The 26,183-nt window shown below is 40.7% G+C and overlaps 2 protein-coding genes across 4 annotated transcripts in view; one reads left to right on the plus strand and one right to left on the minus strand.

Moving 5' to 3' along the window:
* Positions 1-17,509, plus strand: part of LOC149148004 (ras-related protein RABH1e-like) — a 479,517-nt gene extending 462,008 nt beyond the window's left edge. The window contains exon 4 of the transcript XR_016263145.1: positions 15,356-17,509. The gene's annotated coding sequence lies outside the window, so the exon portion shown is untranslated. The remainder of the gene's footprint in view (positions 1-15,355) is intronic.
* The window catches only part of LOC149148005 (double-stranded RNA-binding protein 1-like), a 127,694-nt gene that overhangs the window by 100,034 nt on the left and 1,477 nt on the right, over positions 1-26,183 (minus strand). The window contains exon 1 of one of the 3 annotated variants that reach the window (XM_089441570.1): positions 24,498-25,647. The exons of 1 other annotated variant lie outside the window; for it this stretch is intronic. The gene's annotated coding sequence lies outside the window, so the exon portion shown is untranslated. Of the gene's footprint in view, positions 1-24,497; positions 25,648-26,183 lie in introns of those variants that run through there. One more of the 3 variants, XM_089441568.1, reaches the window with a different exon arrangement.

The raw sequence follows: 26,183 nt of genomic DNA on the forward strand, positions 1-26,183 counted from the left end.
GCTTCTAACATGTCACGTCAGCCCCACCTCCTTGGCTTCCACAGGCTACAACAACTCTATCCACACTAGGACACCTACATCACTCCATAGCGAGAACTGCTCCTAGTTGGAGTTCCTTCATGCCTAAGGCAACTCCAACAAATGGCTCCCAACAACCTGCAATGTAGACTGATCCAAATCCGGTCAACTCCTTGACCCAACGCACCTCCAAATGTTGTTGTTATGAACTTGCTGCAATACTGCAATTTTGGGACTAGTTAGGGCACTAACCACAGTCCCTAACAACCCAACAAACTAGCCCAGAATTGCTCCTATTTGTTGCGGTTGTCCTCCAAGTATATGTTGCCCTTCATGTTACTCTTTTAGGGTAGTTTCAACCCAAAACAAGGGATTGTCTCCCTAAAAGTACTGCAGCACCCTACAGCACTCTAACTAGGACTGCAGAAACCTCTTGGGAGGACTGTCCACCCTCCAGCGAGCCTCCAAACGCCTTGGCTACAGCTCCAAGCACAGGCCTACGACCCTTAAGAAGTTAAGACAGCACCTCTTCTGGCTTCAAACAAGCCAGCGTTTAGCTCTTCAGGCCCTGGCCTCTCCACCAGCAACACTCGGCCTCCAAACAACAAACTCGGACCCCTATCCACCCTTTGAACAGACCTCCAATTCTCGCTGCCCTAGCCTCCCTTGTTACGGCCTCAAACCAAAGCTTTCCTCCATCAACAAGTTGCTTTCTCAAGGCATGCGTTGCACAAATGGACGAGGAATAAGCCTCATACTCACCCTCTATTTATACCAAAGCGAGAGGCTCCAAAATGTCACATTTTAGGGTTGTCCAGCTGTAATGAGCCTAACATAACCTTAGGTCAACCTTGACACTTATGGTGACAACCCCAAAATTACATTCAAAAATTCATATCTTCACTTCTACAACTCGGAATTCAACGATTCTTGAAGCGTTGGATTCTCCTTTCTGCCCTCTATCGTCTCATGCCATCTGTTGGACACCTAATCCTCTAAGGGTTGGTGTGGAAGCTGAATAGCCAAAAGGAGTCCAAGGGACCACTTGGAATATGAAACCAAGGGTCACTCATATGTATTATAAATATGTATCATTGTCAATAAGAAACGGTATCTCATGTTTATCTTTCCCATTTTGTCTCTACCATGTGTATGTTTAACATGGTATCAAAGCTGCAGGTTGATTCCTACCCTGCTTAAATTTGAGCCACTCATTTTTGTGGTCTTTCTTTACCTATCAATTTTGCTGCATTCCTGGTCATCTTGCTACCCTACCTATTTTATTGCTGCATGAATTTGACATTATATCCATCAATTTTATGCTATTAGTGCTACACTTTTGAATGTCATCTCAGCTAGACTCAAGCTGAAATCTCTGCACCACTCTAATTGATAACATCTCTGAAGTTGCAGAGCGATTTGGTGGTTGCTACAGAAGAAACTCTCATAACGCCTCCGTTATAACGTATACTCTACCATACCATATAAGGCCTCCGTTATAACGTATTTCTTGACCGTTGGATTTCCTAGGATGTGCACCAACATTCAAGCAACTTCTCTGAAATAGATATTTTCCTTGCCACGCGCCTATTGCTCTGACCTCTCAACATGAATCTTGCTGAGTTCTTTTTCAAGCCTGTCAAATCTGCCTCTAAATTGGTCAGATGTGCCACTCTGAGCAGTGCATATTCTTTGCCTTATATGTCAACAACGTTTCATATTCTCTCCTCCTGCTGAAATGTTAAGAAATGATCCTTTGGCTGCTGGATTTGAACATCGGTCGAGCCTCCATATCTTCTTTCTGAAAATTTGTGCGGGGACAGGATTTTCACTTGAAGAGCTCAAGGTTGCAGGCATTCCTAAGAAAATGCACCTACAATAGGTATTGCAGTAGATCATCGCCAGAGAAATCGCTCCCTAAAGGGTCTTCAAACCAATGTTCAGCGGCTAAAAACATACAAAGCGAAGTTGGTTGTTTTCCCAAGGAGTGCTCGCAAGCTTAAAGCAGGTGATTCTAGTCCTGAAAAGTTGGCTACAACTACTCAAGTTCAAGGAGTATATTTTCCGATCAGCCAAGAAAAGCCATCAGTCGAAATTATCAAGGTTACAGATGAAAGAATTAATAAGAACCAAAAAAAAGAACTTTAAATCATATGCTAAATTGCGTGTCGAAAGAATGAACAAGCGATTGGTAGGAGTTTGGATGAAGAAGGTTGCAGAGGCAAAAAAAATGAGAAAAAGTAGATGTTCGTTGTGGAAGCAGTGTTTGAGATATATTTCTGAGTTTTGAACGTCCTTTTTTCGCCTTTTTTCATCTTCAGATGAGAAATGTTGTTTGTGTTGCATAAGGAAGCCAGTGAACAAGAACCATCAAAGCTACTTGACTCAAAAGGCCTCTGTCTTCCTGAGCTTGTGATATCTATGTTTGGATGTAGGCCACCAAAACCCCTATACCACCTGCTCAGTTTTCCTATGTCTGAGAACTACGTTGCTTAAACCTTGCATTTCACTGCCATTTCTCTGAGATGTCAAAACTCTATTTTTTTGTAACTCCTATTTTAAATTAGACCTGGGTGCTCAGAATTTGTCAGGCTTTTCACCTGCAACCCTTGGACTTTCTTTCCCTTGCTCCAACACTGGCGTTGGCCCATGATCCAACGCTCTGTGACCTTAATGTTCGCTCTGCCATTTTTCTACTCCCGCTCAAACTTCCTCAATGATTTCGCTCTATATTGTGATCATTGCATCTTCTGAGAGCAAGCGACATAACTCTAAGTCGATGTGGGCAAGCAGGAACCCCGCACCATATGCAACAGCCTTATCAATCACATTGTGCAAGACAATAAATGTAATTATTCCTATGCTTCAACAACTCCCTGATCGGTGAGCTACAGAATTTTGCATTCTATGGCTGTTGTAAAATGTTAGATGATACAGGGCGATTGGAACCGGACCAAACAAACAAACAAACAAACAAAAATCTCTTGTTTTCCTTGGAGACGGTCATACAAACCACGCAAACGCAGAATAGGTGGGTTCGGGCCCCACGGTAATGTTGGACAGGTGACAACATTTCAGAAAATATGGTTGGAGTGGTCACTGTGTTAAATAGTCTGAATGCAACCGCGCGATGCACATGGTTTTGGGTTTTATTGAGAATCTGAATGTGAGACAATGAGTCATAGTTCCAAGGTTAAGTGCTTCGGTTCCAGAATACAACATTCATATTCTCTCATACCACTTGAGCACCACGCCTTGCATTAACATTAATACTGAACTTATATGGTATATTAACATTGATATATATTTTAACAATGTTCCACCAGGACTCCAGGACGGGGAGACGCGAGTGCGGGGACATGCACAAGGGGGGCGTGTGGGAGCACCCTCAAATTTTAGGGAAATTTAGGGGGGACGGGGGGACGTTGAGGTATATAATTTTTTTTAATATATATATATTTCAAATTCATATTCAATAATGAAAGCATAAATACAACGATACATACACAATTGAATTAAGTAATGAAATACATTGATCCATACTCATCATCCTTACTAAAACATACATGATTCATCCATAGACCATGAGATTCAATAATGAAATACTCTGATACATATTCATCATTCATTATTCACCATTCTCGAATCTACATTGATTTAAAAGTTAAATTCATCATTCATCACTCTAGGTTCTAAATTGATTTAAAATTAAAATTGATCATTCATCATTCTAGAATCTAATTAGTACTAAGCAAAATAGACTATAATAGATACTGAAATCTGAAGACTGGAATAGTAAATTGATATAACTAAACTCAAAAACAGTGGAGTGAGGAGTCTAAAAATCCCTCTAAAGTACACAGAGGGCTTGGTGCTCTTGATTAAATACTAATTCTATACCCTTGTACATGATAAAATGCAATGGAAACATTGCAATCCATCGAATCCTGAATTCCTAAAAAATTGTTAAAGTTTGCTAGATTTTGAGTGAGATCTAAAATTCTACTTTCTCCATATGAAATCCAATGAGGTCGGAACCACTCTCAAACATCCTGAGTCATTTCATGGTAATTTTAAAAATTTAAGTAAAATGATGAAAACGAAAGATAAAGGAGAATGTCACTTTTACTTTAAGAATTTAACATTACCATGAATTGCATAGCATTAATAGGCAATATGATCAAATACTAGGTTTCCCTCGTCATTAATCATTGTTTACAAGCCAATTTAAGGGGGCATCCCCCTTTTGGGGAGTCGCGTCCCCCACACTGGGGAAACGCCCCCCTTGCGTCTCCCCACGTCTCCCCAAAAGGGGGACATGGGGAAACGTTTCCCCAGAGGTACCCCCATCCCAGGTGCATGGGGTGCGAGGGGTGCATGCACCTGACCCTGGGGTACGCGTCCCCGTGGAACACTGTATTCTAACGTGCGTTGTTTGCCGAATCGTGCAATCATTGATTGAGTTCATGTGGATGAAGGTCTCCATTCAATTTTATGCATGGAATTATTTATGTGTTGTTGTTTCACAAGCGACTGTGAGTTAAACTCCTACTGAGTTGAGGCATTGCGAATGGTGAGTTAAACTCCATCCACGGTCATTGTGCATACATTTGAAGACTCCTTGGTATCCGATATGTGTTGAATATTTGAGATTGCTCCTACGTTGAAAGAACCCAAAGCTAGAAGGTAAGACAGTGATCGAATTGTTTGTGTTTGCATCGGTGTTAGTTTTAATAGTGTGATTTGACGGTTTTGTCTTTTTATAAAGACATCACCTCATCGCTACATATTTTGACAGTCTAGAGACTTATATCAAAGCCAGTCTATTAATGAATTGGTGTTTAATATATGCACCATTGAGAAGTTGAAAAACCTCATTTCATAAGTTTGAGCAGTTAAGAAAATGGCCAGAATTACCGAGTTATTAGAGTTGCTAAATACTTTAATCCACTCCAATGTTCATGATACAATTCAAATTGGCAAAATCACTCTCACGAACATTCGAATCTGCGTGAAAAATGCACAAGAACAGATTGATTTTTTGCAACTTGAATCTCAACTACAACAGGAAGAATTACAGCAGTGGAGTCATTATTCTGGCCTTGTTTCTATTCAAAACATTCAAACAAACTCCCATAAACAACAAATCAATAATTTTGCAGTTGATTCAAATCCAGTGCCCAATGAAGCAACAATGTTACATGCAAATGCAAAAGTTCAGTCTGCACTTCCCAAGTCGATCATCAGACCTTGGGAAGAGCTTATCCATAACAAGCACAAAACAGGTCTTGGATATGATAAGGAGGTTTCCTTTCATATTCCAGATTACTCAAAGCCCATTCAGTTTCAGAGTGTTGGATTCCTTCATGACAGTTCACCTTCAGTTGTTCCAAATTATGCTCCTCTTCCACAGCAACAACAACAGATTGTGAAATGCCAACACTGTGACCAAGTTGGCCATATGAAAGATCATTGTTTTGATCTTCATCCATGTAAGCATTGTCGTAAAACCATTCATTCTTCAAACAAATGCTCCAGAAACAAAGCTCCTGCAAGAACAAAGATTCATCTTGGATGGATCGCTTCTTGGCAATGGGCATAAACAGCCAAGAAGATATTCTAGTCATATGTCAGAACTTGTTCTAGAGTATTGGACAGTATTGCAATTGAATTTTCTCCATCATCTCACCTTGTATCTGACAGGAGGGGAAATGATGGTCATCTACAAGCTTGAAAGCCACATCAAGCAAGCCTGAGCCACAACCTGCCATATGAGATTCAGAGTTGTAGCCTGAGACAACTATGCCCCTAAGCACGCCTTCAGTCAGTGATACCTCTTCAAAGAATTGGGGACACTTCCTCTAGCAGAAGACTTCAACTTCTTTCCAAGTTTGGAAGAGTTCTAGGAATTGCATTAAGCATTCCAGAGTTGTTGGTCATCCTTAAACCATCACAGTTGAGGCCTCCCTTTTCAGGTTGAGGTTCTCCCTTTTATGCGGGGTGAGACCTCCCTTTCATGGTTGAAGGTTTCCCTCTTTCAAAACATCAAGAACACTTCCTCTAGCAGAAGACCTGAGCTTCATGCTAGACTTGGACGAGTTCTGGGAACTGCACTAAACATTCCAGTGTTGGTGGTCATCCTTAAACCACCTCCCTTATACCAACATTTCAAAGAGCACATTCAGCCTAGTGCCACCATGCATTTTTGCAATTTTTGTATTACAGCTCTCTTCTTGGACTCATACATAACCCTTCGGATTAAGGGGGGAATGTTGGACACCTAATCCTCTAAGGGTTGTTGTGGAAGCTGAACAGCCAAAAGGAGTCCAAGGGACCACTTGGAATATGAAACCAAGGGTCACTCCTATGTATTATAAATATGTATCATTGTGAATGAGAAATGGTATCTCATGTTTATCTTTCCTATTTTGTCTCTGCCATGTGTATGTTTAACACCATCACATGTAGAAATGTGCTCCCGAAAATGCCCAAAACACAATTTGGTGCAAAACCCCAAGCTTGGGTTCCAACTCCACAAGCCTACTTATGGCGCTTTGCCCTCCAATCCTCGAACCCTAGGGCTTGGAGTACCTCCCAAGCTACACAAAAATCAACACTCGCTCTTAGAGAGGGAGGTACTTCCAAGACTAAGAAGTAACCATCATCATCTCCGACGACACTAGCCCATTTGGCGTCCATCACTAGAGCATACCCTGTAGAATGAACTTGGGAATCTCGGTAGTGCCTCTTCCTCATCACATCCGAACCTGAAGATCCCGAACCTCCATAGGGTTGTTCCCTCTGAGACTACACGATCTCCATTGGCTCAATCCTGCAAGCACTCATCCTCCTGGATCAAATACCACTCATGCAAATCCCACCAATCTCGGATATGCAACATCACGATCCGATGAAGATTCTAGCCTACCAATATCTAGTCCATCACATGAAGCCATCTTGATCAACCTGATCTCGTCCATGCCAAAGAAACCCTCGAGTTGTCCCAACCATCCATGACAAGTCAATGGAACTCCATGATCAACGATTTGCCCTACAACAAACTGTTGTTCACCAAGCTCACCACCATTCCACCATAACTACCAGCCAATCTCGTTGCCAAGCCAGTAAAGGCCACATGTCCATGTCTTCAATTGAACCCTCTGCTCCATGATCTCGACACCCACAACTCCCTCTAAGTTGCTTTGTTGTGCACACTCGGATTCACTGTCCTCAAAGTAGCTCAGATACGCTATGATACCATGTTGAATTTCCATGATCTTGGGTCTAGAATAGAATCTTAAAAACTCTAATGCAACCAAACCAAGAATCTCAATGATACTACTTTGCACAGCGGAATATAAACATCAATAAATCACACATGCACAGAATATAGACAACTTTTTACATTTTTCAAGACCATGAAAGCTTCTTACCTCAAATATGTTTCTTGGAATAGGCCAGTTTCAAATTGCTTGGACTTTCTCTGGATCCATTTTCAGACCTTTTTTAGAAACTACAAACCCTAAATAGATTAATTCTTCTTTCATGAAACTACATTCTTCAAATTTATAAGCAGTTTCTCTTTCTGCAGAGTTCTTAGAACCAACTTAAGATGCTGCAGATGTTCTTCTTTACTTCTACTGAAAACTAGAATATCATCAAGATAAACAATGACAAACTTGCCTGCATATTCCTTCAAGACTTTGTTCATCAATCCCATGAACGTGCTAGGTGCATTAGTAAGTCCAAAAGGCATCACTAACCACTCATACAACCCACTGTTTGTTTTAAATGCAGTCTTCCATTCATCTCCTTCTCTAATCCTTATTTGATCGTATCCACTCTTCAGATCTATTTTAGTAAAATACTTTGACCCACTTAAACAATCCAACAAATCATCCATGTGCAGTAAAGGAAAACGATACCTGATTGTGATTTTGTTGATGGCTCCGGAGTTTGTGCACATGCGCCACTCACCATCTTTTTTCAGGCTCAGCACTATTGGCACAGCACATGGACTCTCTCTAACCAACCCCTTGTCCAACAACTCCTGCACTTGCCTCCCAGCTTCTGCATTCTCCTAAGGAGTCAATTTGTATGCTGATTTGTTTGACTAATACTCCTGATTAGTGGCAATGCATTTGGCAACTGATCCATAATAATATCAGCAAAATCATTACACAGAGTTTTGATTTCTTCAGGTAAATCATCCAAGTTTGTAGAAGTCAAAATTACTTTAGGTCTCCCTATGGCAACAAAATGCATTTCTTCACCTTTTCCAACTTCTTGCAATAGCTCCTTTCCACTCATCAGCATAACACTATTTACAGTTGTTCCTTTGTCTGCTCCATCCTTTAATGGCAGCAATGTATGCTTCACTCCATCCTTCTCCAAAGTATAGGTGTTTCTACTACCATCATGATGGCTTTTCTATCAAACTGCCAAGGTCTTCCCAGCAATACATGGCATACATACATTGGCATTACATCACATAATACCACATCCTTATAAGTACCAATCTGGATTTCTACTTTGCATTGTTCTATCACAATAAGCTAATGTCCTTTTTGCAGCCATGACACTTTGTAAGGAGTAGGGTGTACTGTTTTTACAAATCCCAACTTGTCCACCATTTCTGTAGAAACCAGGTTATCAATGCTTCCACTATCAATTATCACTTTATAGCATTTTCCTTTGGACTTGCATGTAGTTCTGAATAGATTCTTCCTCTAAGCTGGTTCTCCTATATCTTTCTCTGCTTTAAGCAATACTCTTTTCAATAACAAAGATTCTCCTACTTCGGGTGATTCTTCCTTATTTGCAATTTGAGGTTTTTCTTCCTTTGCCTCAGCCACATTCACATTCCGCTGATTTGTTGCTTTATTATGAGGACAGTCCCATGATCCATGTCCCCATTCTCCACATGTATAACACCGAATTTCTCTTCCTCGACCTCTTCCTCTGGGTGCAAATATTCCTCTACTAAAGTCTCCTCTCTGTGGTGGTCTACTACTTGAACCTCCTACTTCACCCTGAGGGTGCTAAAATCTTGATCTGGTAGTTCCTCTACCTCTTGCTGAACTTTTCCCTCTGTTCCTCTGATTTTGTTTTCTCAACATCTTCTCCTCTGCTTTCAAAGTTGCTTGATAGGCATCTTCAATTGTCTTCAGACTCAGCAAGCTGATTTCATCATGTATGTCATATCTCAAGCCATTGATGTATCTGGATACCTTTTCTACGTCATCCTCTGCATGTCCTGCTCTAATGCTCAGCTTATAAAATTCTTCTATATATTCTTTGACAGTCATCCCCTTTTGTCTCAAATTCTGTAATTGTCTGAAAAGATTTAACTGATAATCTTTTGGCATGAATTTACCTTTCAACCTACTCACCATTTTATCCCATTGTTTAATCTTGGGCTTCCCCTTTCTTGCTCTGGATGTTTGTAGTTCATCCCACCAGATAGTTGCATGACCCTTCAATCTGGTAACTGCAAATTTCACCTTCTTTTTGTCATCAACCTCCTCATAGTCGAAATACTTGTCCAATGAACTGATCCAGTCCATCAACTCTTCTACATTGAGATTCCCGTCATACAAAGGTATTTCCACCTTTGGTCTTCCACTTACTTTGGCCAACATTTTGAGAACTTTGGTAGCTTTGCTTTCATCCTCTTCTTCCTCAGAAAATTCCTCTACAGCACTAGCATCTCCTTCATCAGGTGCTCTCCTTTGAGCAATTTCCATTGTCTCCATCCTTGTACGCAGATTTCGAATCTCTTCTAGCAGAACTGCATTCGCTACAGGTCTCCCCCGACCTATGCCAGCTCCTCTCCTAGGTGGCATGTTTACTATAGCAAACTTAATCCTTGGGCTCTGATACCAAACGATGTGGGACGTTGACAAAATTGATGTGGTAGTCTACAATTAGACTAATGGTTCACTTAAATACCAATCAGTTGCGTGTTAAGCATATTTTATACGTGTATTCTTCCCGAGGGTCCCGCTAAGCTGACCAATCACCGTCGGTCCCACTTTGACTTCTTACCACCTGAGCGCTTCCATCTCCATCGTTGATCTGGCTCCTTCAGATCCAACGAATATCACGTCGTGTCACGCGCCAACTAGCCCGAACGATCTCCATTGTCGATCTGTCTGGTTTGATCCAATGGTTATTGCACAATCTCGCGTGAATTCTTGCACAACCGATATCAGGTTGGGAACGCGCGAGAAAAGTGGTTTTCTCGTGCTACATGTCACCAGCTTAGGTTAATCGCGTGCATTGGAGAAATACCATTTACCATTCTTTAAGTGCACGAGATACCGCTTACCACTTGGGAATATGCTCACGTGATTAATACGCGCTTTTAGTAAATACGTTTTAACAAAGGTTTAGTGCTTAAGCCTGAAATAACCCTTAATGGTAACACTTATCAATAAAATGCACAAACAAAAAATAATACCCGATTAGGGTCCAGAACACCAATACACAGATTCAAGAGAATTTCACACCAGGAATAATACGCAACGCCACACTTAATCAATTATTTCAATAAAATAGAAATTACAAAGTCTTGGCCCTCTCGGCTTGATTACAACAATTTGTCTGACCTCTGTTTCACTCACAAACCCTATCTCTCTCTCAATCTCTCGCTTACTTACTCTCCTATTCCATTCGATCTCTCATTACATTTTTTTCCTTTCTTTTATGGATCAAATCCTATCCTAACAACATTGACAACTCAATCTCTATTTTTATCAGTTTAACAATTAAATTCCTATTCTCAAGCTCTGAGACACACCTATTCTAACACTTATCTCCTATTCTAAAAATAATACAATAATTATTACAATAATTGAAGTAAAGATCAATTGGAAAGATCCAAACCTCTCTTCTAAAACTAATTTTGGACCACTCAGGTCAATGAAATTCATCTCATGTTAGCCACAACATGTGAATATACAATCACATCGCTGGCTAAGTCTGAATGCTCCTACATCATCTAGGCAAGTGTATTTTCATGATTGGGCATCACCTAGGCAGGTGTATTTTCATTATTGGGCATGTCTTTTAGACATGCCTTTTCACTTAACCTAATAGCTATTTAACATAATCATTATTTGATTATTTATTATTTATTTTATTTGTTATTAATTATATTCATAACAGATTTTGTATGGAAGCTTGCAGGCCTATGATCACCAATTGGAAGAAGTTGCATGCTTCAAATTTCGAGTTGGTGAACCCCACCTTGTACTGTCAGTTGAACAATTCTTTAATGTATTTGGTCAACACTAAACCATATATTTGTTTTGCATTCAATACATTCAGTCAGTTTATGATGGAGCCCAGGAAAGTGCACTGGGTGGCTGTGAAACATGTATCGAGATACCTACAGGACACAGTGGACTATGGTTTGGACTATGTCAGGGGTGATGGAGTTAGATTGATTGGTTGCACGAACTCAGATTGGGTTGGCAGTGCTAGTGACAGGAAGAGTACTTATGGATGTTGTTTCTCGTTGGGCTCAGCAGTTGTGTCATGGTTCAGCAAGAAACAGAGGTCAGAGGCACTGAGCAACGTAGAAGTAGAGTATGTGGCAATTGGTCAGGCTAGTTGCAAGGCACTTTGGCTTCGTAAGATAATCAAAGTTCTATCAAACTCTCCGAGAATCCAGTGTTTCATGATCACTCAAAGCATATCGAGATCATATACCACTTCATCAAAGATTAGGTTCAGAGGGGAGTTGTGAAGCTTGAGTATATATCCATTGATGAACAGGTAGCAGACATTCTCACTAGATCATTGCCAAGGGCCCAACATGTATTCTTCAAAGACAGGATGGGAGTGGTGAGAAACACCTTCCTCAATAAGAGGGAGTGTTGAAAATAAGGGTACCAAAGAGGTGTTTCCTAGCACATTTATCCTTTTGGCCTAGGAAGACACATTAATGACCCTTTTCTCTAGAGACATTATGAGTTTTATTAATGTCAAAGAGCAAAGTACCTTTTATGAGATATGTACTATTGTACTATGTACTTTAATTTACTAAAGTCACGTGTGTTATAAAAGTGACAAAGTACTAAGTACATTTTATATTACTAAAGTGACTTTTATGTTTTAATAGTGACTTTATGAGAAAAAATGTGCACATGGTACAAAACATTAAAAAGTACTAGGAGGTTCATTAATTGAGGGGGAGAACATGAGGGAGGGGGTCAAATGGGGACATGATCTCATCCATTGATCTCATCGGCTGAGATTTAATCTCAGCCCTTGATTTCTAAGGTTAGGGTTCTCATCTTTGGGAGAGACAAAAAGAGAAAAGGGAAAGGAGAAGCTCATTCAGTATTCTAATGAGACTTGAGAAGAGGAGAAGGGGAACTTGAGAGGAGGAGCAACCATTAATTGCAAGAGAAACTTTCAGCATTAGAAGGGGCTCGAATTTCAAGGAGACTGGTGGCTCGAATCCCAAGAAGTTTGCTGGCTCAAATCCCAAGACAGTACAAGTTTCTAGGCACAGAAATTGGACTGTGTGACACAAATTTCAAGGCAGTTTCAGGAGTAGTTTTGGCCTGAAATTCGAGGGCATCTTCAGCAAGCAGAACTTGCATTTCGAGGCAGGAAGTCTGGCACTAAAATCAAGGCCTGTCTCTGCATTTAAATCTGGGTCTGTTAGTGAGTTTTTTGAGACTCTAGCAGCACATAAATCAAAGCATTCTGGGCAGAAGTTGAGGCACGAATTTCCAGGAGAATTTCTGCTGTGTTTGGCACATAAATTGAGGCATTGTCAGAGAGTTTAGGCACAGAATTTGAGGCAAAAAAATCAGTCTGAGTTGTGACTGTGTGGAGGCTCTAATTTCTATGCAATCTGACAGTGACATCAGTATACACAAAAAGGGAGATAAGTTGTTGATCTCAGCTGTGCATTTATTTTCTCAAGAGCAATTAAAATCCTCCTTAGAAGTTAGAACCAGATTTCCCCTTGTGGGTTTTTCCAAGATCATTAGACCAAAAATATTGTGTCTATTTTCAAGTGTGCGCTTGCATTTATATCTTGTATCATCTGTGTAAAAGTAAAAATGGTAGAGTAGTCTTATGTTTCATGATTGAATGCATGTCTAACATCTATATCAGCTACATGTAATGTTGGGTTTGGGCATTAAACTACATGCAAAAACCTGACACTGGGTGAGCTACAGCATACAAAAACTTTTTGCACGGTCGACAAAGCAACAAATGACAGAAGGCCAGGTTCCGTCAACCAACCCAGTATCAAGTTGGGCAGAATTGGAAATGGATGAGGCTAATTCGATGAAGTATTGCTTGGTGGGCCGGCAGCCAATGTAACAATTATTGGTCTGTGAAGGGCATTGTGGCAGCTGACAAGCCATGGACCAATGTGATCGTAACACATGTGCCAGGTTTGCCACATGTTTCCAACGTGGCTCTATATGGATGCTGATGTGGCCCTTTAAGGGGCAAATCTTCTAGTGGGCATAACTTTCTGGTCATAGCTCAAAATAAGATAAAACGTAGATCATTTGAATGCTCTCAACGAGCAAAAGACAACGGTGGCATCGAAAATAAGTTTTGAGGTGGCTAAAGAAAGAGGATTTTGGCAACCCCACTTCCTTAAGGTGATCTCAGAGGTCGATTCTAGGTACCCCATAGCCTTAATCAGGCATTAAAGGGCTGGGTGTGTTACACTCCCTAAGGAGGGTGGTTGAATGATAGCCTACAATATTGTAACAAAAGTTGTCAAATTCTTGACCAATTTGCACAATTATTGAAGTAGTTTGACCCCCAACTACTCGTGCAACTTACAAATAATTTAGACAATGCAGCTTTGGGGCACAGAACCCATTCAAGGCTCAAATCAATATTGGCATTATGCAATTTGAAGGTAAGATCAGCATAGAGTCTCTAAACATACGGTTGCAATAGATTGAAGCTACTTCATTGTGGATCATTTTGCCAACAAGGAAAAGATAGCAATTGTCACATTGAAATTTGCACCAACACTGGTTGTGGAAGTCACACAACGAACAATAACAAGACCCACACCAATTAGCTACTAAAAATATCAATAGATTAGAGTAGATGTTAACATATTTACATATACACTTGTGGTCACAATATGCTTGAATACGGTACTTATCCCTCAAAGTGAAATTTGTTAGCCAAAGAGTAGGCGATTTGGCTGACAAAAACTGTTTTCCCAAGCAATCTAGCTAACATCTTTCAATAAACAACTTCCAAGTGCATTCGTTTGGAATATTAACTTGAACGTTACTGCCACTTCTACCACTTATTCCTGATTCTGAAACCAAATATGCTAAAAGTTTTAATAAAAATAGCTTCTGGTTTCACTAATCTTCTCCCTTTAAGTTTTTAGACTCTAAACACAACTACAAGGTACCTGCTAAGTATAAAAAGGTACCACATTGTTATTGCTCTGCAATTAGGATACTTTCCAAATATTATTTTCTCTAAGCATAACATAGAACCCCTATGAATAACATAATGTGCAACATAAAACAATAATAAGCTAACACAGCATACTATTTAGTTCATAAAACATCAATGGTGGCTTGTCGGGTCAATCAAGAGAGGGTAAGTCCTACCAAGTAACACACTTGCTCGTGTTTGTGCTTGTGCTCGTGCTTGTGCTTGTGCTTGCACATGTGGATGCACCACAATGCACGCAATAGAGATTGGGGCAGGGTGCAAGTCTTGGGTGACTTTGGCACGATAGATAACCCAATTGTTTTGAAAATTTGGGTGTATTAGCACCATTGTGATCAAAGGTAGATTAGTTCAAAAAACAAATAACTACATAACATAAACTGCACAGAGTGCATAACCTTTCAGCATCATAACAGTGTTCCCTCCTTGAATTGCTTTGCCCTTGAAGCAATCATAGCGTTGAGTAGGAAGAGCAAGTATAAATAAAAGGCTTGGCATTTGACTAAGCGATCTGCTGTAGAGATTTAGGGTTTTGCACATATTGCTTAAGAGACAAAGCTGGGCCAACTGCAGAGTCTATGTTCCCTTGGATAATCTTGGCCTGAATTGATGACCATCTCTTCTCAGGAAAATTCCTCTATTATATGCATGGTTTTCTAAGCTATATCATAATCAAATGCACATTAATTTTCTGTTAAGATTTACAAATGTTCAGTTTTGAAGTTTTTCTGTGCTGAAATCTCTATGATTTAGCTGTTGTTCCTAGTGCTCTTATGTGAATCTGTGATTCTGTTGTCAATGATATTAATTCATTGGTAACAATTTTAGGCTCATAACAATGCTATTAGAACCTTTCTTGGCCTCACAGGTGCACACCTTCGATGGCAGCTTTTCTAGATGCAAAGAAGTTACAAGAGGAGAGGCAGACGGATTATTAGCCCTCATCGATGAATATTCAAGCTTATCTAAATCTTATAATGAAGAAAGTTTCTCAGAATATCTTCGGCATTCAGCCTCAGATGTTAGGAGAGATGAGTCTGATCCTCAGACCTATTAGCTCCTGGATCTTCTCCGCTAGGGCCAGATGTTGATTTACTTCATGCATTGTATCTTTTATAGGAGACCGTTTGGTTTTCCCGCTTTGTATATACATCAGTGTACTCAACAGTCCCTTTGACCTACTTTGTGGTCATTAGTTGGACATAAATATAATTATCTTATCTTATCTTATCTCTTAGAGGAAGATCAGAGGAGATGACTCTAAGAACTTAGAAGATTACACAGAAAGGAAATCTGCAGGTGATGAGGAACATGCAGATCATGTTGAGGAATATAAGGATGAATTCAACACCCTAGTTCACAAGTCAAATGCTCCAGAATTGGACAATGCTTTATGAAGAAGATCAGAGGAGATGGTTCTATGAACTTGAAAAATCTACAGCGAAATTAGTAGGTGACAAGGAACATTCAGGTCATCTTGAGAATTATAAAGATGAAGTCAACATCCTAGTTCGCACCTCACATGCTCGAGAAATTTGTGAGTGCTTTCTCAATGCTTCTTCAGGATTTGTTAACGAGATGGAGAAGAGGATTCTGCCAAATAATCAAGGATTATTGCATTGCACACTGGAAATGATGCTGTTAAGCAAAATGTTGCAATCACTGATACAAACTCGATACTCTAGGACTGTGATTTTGGCTTCACTGGAACAAAAACTAAGCCAGTGCCTAGTGAAAAGAAAATAATTCATACAAATAATGTTAAGAAGTAAAAGAAGGGATCTACAAGTCATGACCAGAAATTTGGTGCTAGTAAAGCCATTTGTTTATGCCTTGTTGCAACTATTTGTAGTACGTCAGTGAAAGCCAAGGACCTGTTCATTTGATAGTGCAGCATTGCTTAAGAGGAACAGAAAACTTCATGTGCAGGTCCTCTTAATAGCAGTCAACAGTGTACATCATCCTGTACCATGCAGTCAACATTGCCAGATTTGAATGCAATGGTAGCACTAACATCAGTGTCTGTATTCACTGCAAGTAAAAAAAATTGCAGAGATTCTTGTGTACAGATCGCCTATTCAAGGGTTGCTAGCATAAGAGGTGATCATGCTGACAGATTTTGATGATATAGTGGCATCTCAAAATGGTACATTTTTATCAACTAGAGACAGGAGTTTGTGGAAGAATGTTTGCCGTATTGCTGCAGATTGTATTGATATTAAAAACATATTTGTTCATTCTTCTTGTTCAAGCAAACTAGCAACAAACTCTACAAAATTGGTGAAGGCATGAAGACTCCAAGTCTTGAAACAAAAGCTAATGTCAATGATGCAAAATTAAGACCTTCCTTGGCTATGAAGGAAAGAAAAGTAGAGCAGGCTGTAGCAGTCCATTATTTGGCCCAGACAGATGATACTCTGGAGCAACTAGAGTTTGAGCTTTTCAGACCTCTTGGACTACTGCCAGATCACAAAAGAGACCACACCATTCATTGAACTGGGGCCAGAAGATTCACCAGCTACCACTAACCACCATTGACCAAATCCACCAACTACAGCTTAATATCAAATGCCCTATGACTAAGATAAATCATTGATAATTAGCATAAAACATAACTCCAAAACATAAAATGCAAAAGGTGCATTTCTCAAGGCTACTTACAAGTACCTTTGGGGCACCCCCTACGGGACCTTTACAAGAGGACTGTGACAGCTATGTTGCCTAGCATAATAAACACTCTTATGCTCCTTACAATAGTTACAAGGCAGGTTGTCAGCTACCTTACGGTTTATTGCAGTTTCTAGAAAACGTTTTGAAGTCAATCAGCATTTTCTTGACCAAGACTCATACCGGTTCCCATGGTACAATGTTTTCTAGCATTTATCAAGAAAAACTTCAACTTTGTTCCAATAAGTGCCAAAATGTTTTGTTCTATTTCAATATATTTTTCAATGTACATATAAAAGTCAATTTGTTGTTCAATGCCCAACAGGTTTGAAACTAGAGATGGGGAGCAAGAATTAACACCATTGGTCAAGCTTCTATTCCCCAAGTTTTTCCCACAACCTTAAGGTAGTTGTAGAAGCACTTGGAGGTAGGGGTAGAAGCTATGATCCCAGGTAATAATGACTCACATGTATACTGGTTCCCATGGTACAATGTTTTCTAGCATTTATCAAGAAAAGCTTTAACTTTGTTCCAATAAGTGCCAAAATGTTTTGTTCTATTTCAATACATTTTTCAATGTACATATAAAAGTCAATTTATTGTTCAATGCCCAACAGGTTTGAAACTAATAATGGGGAGCAAGAATTAACACCATTGGTCAAGGTTCTATTCCCCAAGTTTTTCCCACTAACTTAAGGTAGTTGTGGAAGCACTTGGAGGCAGGGGTTGAAGCTATGATCCCAGGTAACTATGAATCCAAGCCCAACCCCACATTCTCCTTTAGATGGACACCACTGACAAGGTTCCATTCACACGGGCTTCACACAGCTCCTTGAAGTAACCACGGGGCACCCAGAGGTAGGGCTTGAACTTATGACACCAAGATGTGATGACCCTTGTAAACATATTAAAACTCCTGGGCCAGCCCCATGTTCTCCTTAACACCTAAGGAAATTTAACCCAACACACTGGGGACTAATGATGGCAAGCAAGACAGAATTACCCCATGATAAATTTGTAAAGTCATTGCTCTTGTGCAGTGGAGAAGTGCAAGGTTCAAATCTCTCTCCCCCATGTTAAAGTGGGTATTAGTATGGTGGGTTCATAGCTCCCAACAGATCAAACAAAAGTGTTTGCATGTATAAGAAAAAATGGCGCCGAGTGAGCAGTTTCTCACCATTGATGGTCAAGGTTCATTCCCATGAGACTAGAACTTGAAACCAAAGGATGAAGACCCATATGTACTTATCGGGGCCCAAACCCACCCCCAAATGCTCCTTACCGTGAACATCATTGCCCACATTGCCTTCCCAGGCCTTCACCTGCCACATCAACGCAACCATGGAAGCACCTGGAGGTAAGCGTTGTACTTTTGACATTGACAGGCCGCGGATGAACCCATGAATGCATATTATGACCCGAGACCACCACTATGTTCTCCTCAAGACCCGCCAAAACTGTAAGTAAAGCGGGCTGTGCCTAAGTTGTTAAAACTTAAACCGAAGTTCCAAAGCCCCCGAAGGCATGTTGTCGTGTGAATGCAACCAATGGAATTAATTAGTGCATCCACACGGACGGATAACAATTGCATCCCACACCAGGCAGAAAGCCCTACTGATACTGAGTGAATTTGGTGCAATAGATAACCTCTGCTGGCTCCTTATTTCAACAGCTATGATTCTACATTTTACTTTTGTTGATTAAGATAAGTTTTACAGCTTTGGAATGTTGCCAGACTTTGACAAAACATGGAACTTAGTTTCCTGACACTAATTTCTCTAACCAACACTGGAAATACAGTAGGAAGAGTTCCGTGTTTCAGAATTTATTGCAGGCTTTCCTCGAAATGAACACTGATGCCATGAATACCGAGAATGCAAATTCATTCGTTTATTAAATTATTAACCAATATTTTGACATGAAACATTTCTTTAAAACGTAGATGGCCAGAAGCACCCTCAAATACAGAAATTGGTCAACTTGGTCTGAACAGAAACCTCCCAGAAGCGCAAAAATAAACTCAATTTTCAGTTTATTTAGCTCAACTTATATGCAACCCCCCAGCCACTACAACATGGCAAGCACCATAGTCATCGCAGAGCTAAACACGAGGCATGCACTTGTTACAAATTAAGTTTTGGCTTCTTCGCCCAGAAAGGAGTCACTAAGCAAAACATTACAAGCTTAAGATTAGCCACGGTATCCTTTGCATGTTAAATACTGCCAAGAACATAAAACCCTAGGCGGACAAACCCTTGGCCCTTACGGCGTTTTGTCGTATTGCCTAATTACTTGCTAACATGCTCTCTTAGCAACGAACAGGGATTCACATATTATTAAGCTGATTTTAACAACAACGATGGCAGGTTTTAAAGCAGCACCTAATAATGTTATGCAAAAAAGAAATTGATAGGTAAAACCTTACTCCCGGGTTTATCCAAAAAACAAGAAATAACATCTTTTGAAGCAAATAATCTTCAAAGAGTTGCATTATTCGTATCCAAAGCAACCAAATATTGCAGAACTCACCGTTAAACTCCGAAGGAAAAACAAAACATTGTCATGGAATGCAAGAAAAGAATCCAGACAACATAACATGCATGTTCAGCCGAAAAAATTCTCAATGCAAATGCATAAATAATCCAAGAGGTTACGAGTTCCATACTTTTTTTCAGAAAGAAAAGCATTATATTTATATTGAGGCAATATATACAACATATACTTGATGAGTTCTCAGGAAAACTTGACTGTCCAGGAAAGACAGTATGGCATTCAGAAAAAGATGAGCTGAAGCATCACATAAGAGGAGATTTAAAATCCGATAAAAGATTTCACCACCATTGTCTCCTTTAAAACATCAGGAGAGGGAAGAATCCCACAGCCAAACTATAAACAAACTTCAGAATCAAAATTATAAGCATTGTACCCTCCGGACGATCTGCGGTCATGTGATAGGAGGATAGAGTGCTGTGACAGACGACAACACATATTTGAAGGAAATGTTTGAATTCTCAAAAAAAATTAAATTCCTCCATTTCCACAGGCACCAGATTGTTGTAGGGAGGACAGGGCGCTTGTTTACATCTTGACGTCCCCACCATTGAAAAGCTGCATCCACAAAAGAGAAGTTAGGGAGTTGAAAAGAAAAATGCATGGCAAGTTCATACCAGATTTGTTGGGATGGCCTGCAAGAGAAGAACATATGGAAGTTGGTTTCCTCCTCCATATTGCAAAATACACATCTGCTGGGACCATACCAAGATCGCTTTCTTAAGTTTTCCCAAGTTAAATTCTTGTTGTAGAAGACAAGCCAAGAGAATATGATCACTTTTAGGGGGCAAGCGAGCTTCCACCATTTCGATGGGAAGATCTTTCTAGCTGGGATTATTTTCTTGGAAATGAGATCCGAGTAAATATCCTTGACAGTTGCTCTTGAGGAGGAAAAAGACCAGACCAGATGATCGTCATTCCCAGCACACTTCAAACCTACTTGTTCAATAGATAATTTGAGGTTATCCCATAGCGAAGACAATGCCTGCGGGATGTCGAGATCAGCTGCACTCTTGATCACAGGATAGAGCCCATTCCATTTATCAATGATCCTGTTCCACGTAAAAAAACCAGACCTGTGGAGATGAAAAAGAAGAGAATCTGGAATCTGGGGAAGTCCTTTGTAATCAGCAAGAGGGTCGAGGCCAATGAAGATCTTACAACCAAAAAAAATCCTCCATTTGAGACTGTTTAGGAAGTAATGTTCTATTCTCCTAAAGCTTAGCCAAATGGCGGACCCCTGTTTGATACCGATGGCGCCAAACCTGTACCAGAACTCCACGCTCCTCCCTTTTTGGTATTTATGGCGAATAATAGCACTCCATGGATTTGAATCAAAAAGGCCTCTCCATAAGGATTTACAGAGAAGGGATTTCCCAAAAATCCTTATATCCTTCAGACCCCAGCCACCCAAATTTTTTGGCAGTGTTATGAAATCCCATTTTGAAAGATGGATTTTGCTCCTTGCCGCTTTTGCCCCCCAGATGAAATTGGCAGAGACCCTATTCATGGCCTGTAAAATGCTAGCCGGAAGAAGAAAAAGGTGAGCCTAGAAGACTGATAGCTGCATCAATATTGCTTGGGCAAGAACTACCCTTCCTCCCAGAGATAAAGACCTGTACTCCCATAGTGAAATCTTACTGTGAAATCGATTAATTAGCCATCTCCAATCATCCTTTGAATATGGCTTAGGCTTTAGGCGGAATCCAAGATACTTAATTCCTTCGGATAGCGACCTGGAGTAAATCCCAAAGCGCTGGGAGATCCAGCTTGTAAGAACCTCATCAGTGTCATTATGGAACAGGACCGATTTTGATTTGTTGATGGCGAGCCCAGATGCTTTTTGATACCGGTCAAGAATGGACTTGATGCATATCCAGGTGACTTTAGAAAGCATAGCAAAAAGTAGAACGTCATCTACGAAGAGGTTATGAGACATGTGAATGTGTTTGCATATTCTAATCGGAGCATACTCATTTGTCTCCACAGCACGATTGATATGCAAACTCAGAGTATTAATGGCTAATATGAATAGAAGTGGCAACAGCGGGCATCCCTGTCGTAAGCCCCTTTCCGCCTGGAAGAACGTAGAGGGAAAACCATTAATCAAAACAGCATAGTTTACATTTTCATAACAGGCCATAATCCATCGGATCGGACCCCGTTCTAAGCCTATTTTCGTAAGGAGGCATTGCAGATATCCCCAGTCCAGGACATCGTATGCTTTCTGAATGTCGATTTTCATGATAGCTGCATTTGTTTTGTGCATAGCCATGGAATGGATACATTCTTGCGTGTTGGCAACAGCATTAAGAATATTTCGGCCCTTTAAAAATGCATGTTGGTTAGGGGAGAGAGAAGATGCCAATGTCCCCTTGATTCTCTCTGCAATAATCTTAGAAATAATCTTGAAAGTTATGTTGCAAAGGGATATGGGCCTAAAGTCCAGAAAAGTTTTTGGCTCTTCCTTCTTAGGAATAAGAGCAATGTAAGTAGAAGAGGTGTATGAATGAATACTGCCCGAGAGTCTGGATGCTTCCACCATGCTGAGCAGGTGCCTTTTGAATAGGTCAAAGAAATGAATAAAGAAGTCAATTGACCATCCATCGGGGCCAGGGGATTTATCCTTTTTAAATGATTTCATTATCTCAAGGAGTTCCTTCTCTGTTACTGGGCTGAACAGGGCTTCATTTTTCGCTTGATCAAACATCTGTGGCACCAAATCTAAGCCCCATCTTATGTCGTTGAAGGCAATCTCATCATTCCTGCTATATTGTTTTTTAAAGAAATCCACGGCCTGTTTAGTAATATCCTCCTGTGAGACCGCAGAGTTGCCCTGGTCATCCTTTATTCTCCATATGAAGTTCCTTGCTCTCCTTGCGTTTGCATATTTGTGAAAGAATTTCGTATTTTTATCTCCATTCTTCATCCACAGAGCTCTACTTTTTAGCCTCCATTTGGCTTCCTCTTGTTGCAGCAAACGGTGTTTATCTTTCTCCAAGATCCTGATGCGATTTTTCATCTCTAGAGAGCATGTGGAGTAGTCTGTAGATGCCATAAGCTGATCTAATTCCTGTTGGATCGATAGAAGGTCTTTTTTATCCTTCTCATGTTTTTGAAATTGCCATTTTTTTATCAGACCCCTTATCTCTACCAATTTTTCTCTGAAGGAGGAGAAAATAAAATCTTTGTCTCTGTCCTTTATCCTTTTCCAAGCATTCTGAATATATTCATTTTAGGCGGAATCCTGTAGGAGGCCCCGATCAAACTTGAAGGAATAACCTCTTCTAAAGATATTAGCAAACCAAGATAGGAGGATGGGATTATGATCCGAGATCAGGACATTTTCCACGGAAAGGCGTGGCATACCAATCTTATCGATAATATCAAAGTGAATAAAGACTCGATCAAGTCTTTTTGCTATGTAGGCCTCACCCACTCTGCCATTAGACCATGACGGTTTCATGACCACTGGGGTTATGTCGATCATGTTTCTGTTGAGCATCTCAGCATTAATGAAATCCGCGAGGCCATTGTTTATCTTCCCTTTACCCCATACTTCATTAGATTTCAAGACCACATTCATGTCACCAGCCATAAGGAGATTATTGATATCTAGCAGCTCAGAATCAAATAGTCTATTCCAGAAAGCTATGCGGGATTTGTATGGAGCGTATAGATTGAGAACATTTACTGGAAAATCATATCCCCTGATAGAGGCCGAAATTATAATCCCCGCGTAGCATTTGTATGCCTTAGCTTTTACCCGGAAAGGATCCCACAGTGTAGCCGTACCTCTAGACAATCCATTAGCTTCTGTAGCGACGATGAACCAATTAGGAAGCATTTTTCTGAAATAAGAGATTGTGTCCTCCTTCTTGTGCATTGTTTCTTGAATTAGAATGATAGCGGCCCTGGAATGAAAAAATAAGTCTTTTAGCGTTATGAATTTGGGATCAACGCCAAGACCCTGAATATTGAAAGAAATGATAGGGATCATTTGGATGATTCTGCAGCCAAACTCGCTCTAAGGGGTTGTGATTCAGAGACTTCAAGGATAGGAATCTCGACCAGGGACAAGTTTGTGATGCCTTCATTTGAAACAGTAGTCCTACCTCTAAAATGACGGCTCCCTCCTCTGACTTTTTCCGAACCGTAATATTTCTAGCCGAGTTCGAGCTTATGGAGGGCATGTGGCTAGGACCAGGCTTATGAATCGTGAGCGGTTCTAATTCAAGAGATTCTCTGTTGAGCAAATGGTCTAAGTCGCTGTCAAAGAGGTTTAGCGGAGACGACGACGGGGAATTAAAGGGGGTCGAGCCGCCTTCTTTATTTTTCCCCTTGTGGATATGCTGGTCAGCCTGTTCTGGAGTGGAGTAGGAAATTGATATGGGAATAGAACCAACCGCAAAGTTAGCCCCCTTCGATGGCCCGGGAGTAGAGTCCGCAATGAAATCATCCTTTTGCATGGGAGGCGGGGGGGAATAGGGCTATCCTCCTTTGGCTCTGTAAAGGGAGACCTAAGGATCCCTGACTTCTTAACGGTGGAAGGGCTGTCGGCTGAACATGGGCGCCCAGAAACAGGTTCCAAGCTCTGAGAATGATCTTCCATGTGGGTATGAAGATCTGGATGAACTTTGGACTACAAGGACTGTGGAGCTGTAATGACGATGAGATTGGAGAGGATTGACTGCCGTTAACGAATGATTTTTTGTTATACCTTCTGTTTCCCAATAGTTTTCCACATAGGACAGTTTTTAACCAGAATATCTGTTCAGAAAGGAAGGGAATACATCAACAAGGAGGAAGCGGAGCGAAGCCACTGCCTGCATCGTGTCAACCGCATGAAATCTTACAGTCTCCAAGCGTCCAACCACCCAGTCGAGTCCTGCGAGGAGTAAGCCATCCAGAGCGCCACCATTTGCTGGTCTTCGCGAACGCCTGACAGGTAAAGGTCATGCAGTAAGCGTTTTGAGACATTATAATAACATATTTCTGTCTGTGCCACGCTTTTGCACTGGTTTATTGGTTCATTGCTTGGAAACGAGCTCTGTATCACTCTCCGAACCCTAATCTTCCTTTTCCATGCGAATACCAGCAGTTACTTGCTACCTCCTGCATCCGTTTAGGCTACGCCTTTTTCCTGGAAACCATTATCCTGGCCACCTTTTCCTTTTGAGTTCCAGCAGCTAATCTGCAAAACGATCTTTGCTGAACCATCTTCCATACAGAATTCCCACTTTCTTTAACCAGTTTTAATGCTTTTGTTCTGGTCGGGTGGATGATGGATGTATGGTTTTTGTGGTGTGTACGCGCTAGGCGTCGTGGCTTCGACTCCAAGTCAGTTTTATCTTCAGCTTTAAATCATTTCTGTGTTTCATAAAAATCAAAGCTCTTATTCTCTTCATAGATGAATTTTCAATATCCTGTGCTTATATTATCTGTTTTCTTTCAATAAAACCCATGGTTTCTGAATAGAGTAGTAATGATAAAGATATAGCTCGTCTTATTCCCATGCCAAATTTATAGTCTGCCTCAGGATGTTGAAATCTCTCTACCACAAACTCAGGAATCTTACAGTCTTTTACAAACCTTGCAATGATGTAAGGTTCAAGATAGGTTACTGGTGGTGCACAGTGAAAGTTTACTGCTGCTGTCTGTAATGTGACGAGTCCACTACTCAACCCTAGAGTTTTTTCTCACAGAGGTCCTGATTTCAAATTCCGATAATTCCGGGGTTCCAATCTTTAGTAACGTCATTTTCTGTTTGCTCAATTTTCAACGGGCATCAAGGAGGAAGCGAAACTGGCTTAATTTCGGTACGGGACCTTACATCTGAATCCTGGAACATACCTGTTTTGGAATTTTGGAAGGTATAGCCACGGCCATTTACGCCCGTCTGTAGAAGCTCTGTCATCATACGTACATGTTTTCCTGTCCTCAATCCATTATTCTATCCATATCCATTAATATCCCAGCGGATCTCCCTGACATATCTGTTTCTCGATTTCTACAGCCTATGTCCTTTATCCTCTCTTCATCTGCTTTCCATTTATATCGCACGGGATGACTGAGAAAGGGGGTAGGTCTTTCTGATATTTTGAACGTACTTGAGTCTTGGATCTCTCGAGATTTCATATCTCCTCGGGAGTGTTATCTTTGGTGGAGCATGGAAGGGATCTACGATTCCATTGAAACAGAAGACCTTGTAAATGTTGCCGAGGCCGCTGAACATGCTTGGTCAGCAGCCACCTTGGCCACGCTGGACGAGTTGGTAATCAAGCCATCCTCGTCAAGAGGGGGCCCATCCATAATGGAAAAGGACCAAAAATATAACAAACAGCATAAACCGGCTAAAACATCCCACCCGCCTCAGGCATTGAGGATAGACATAGCCCAACTTGACGAAAGAATAGAAAGTCTTCAGAAAATGGCCCTGATCGGGAAATGGCATTTCCCGGAAATGTCTGACAGTGATA

Source organism: Pinus tabuliformis, chromosome 9 (genome assembly GCF_031772625.1).
Source record: "Pinus tabuliformis cultivar Carrire ecotype Pingquan chromosome 9, CPIR1, whole genome shotgun sequence".
Lineage (NCBI taxonomy): Eukaryota > Viridiplantae > Streptophyta > Pinopsida > Pinales > Pinaceae > Pinus > Pinus tabuliformis.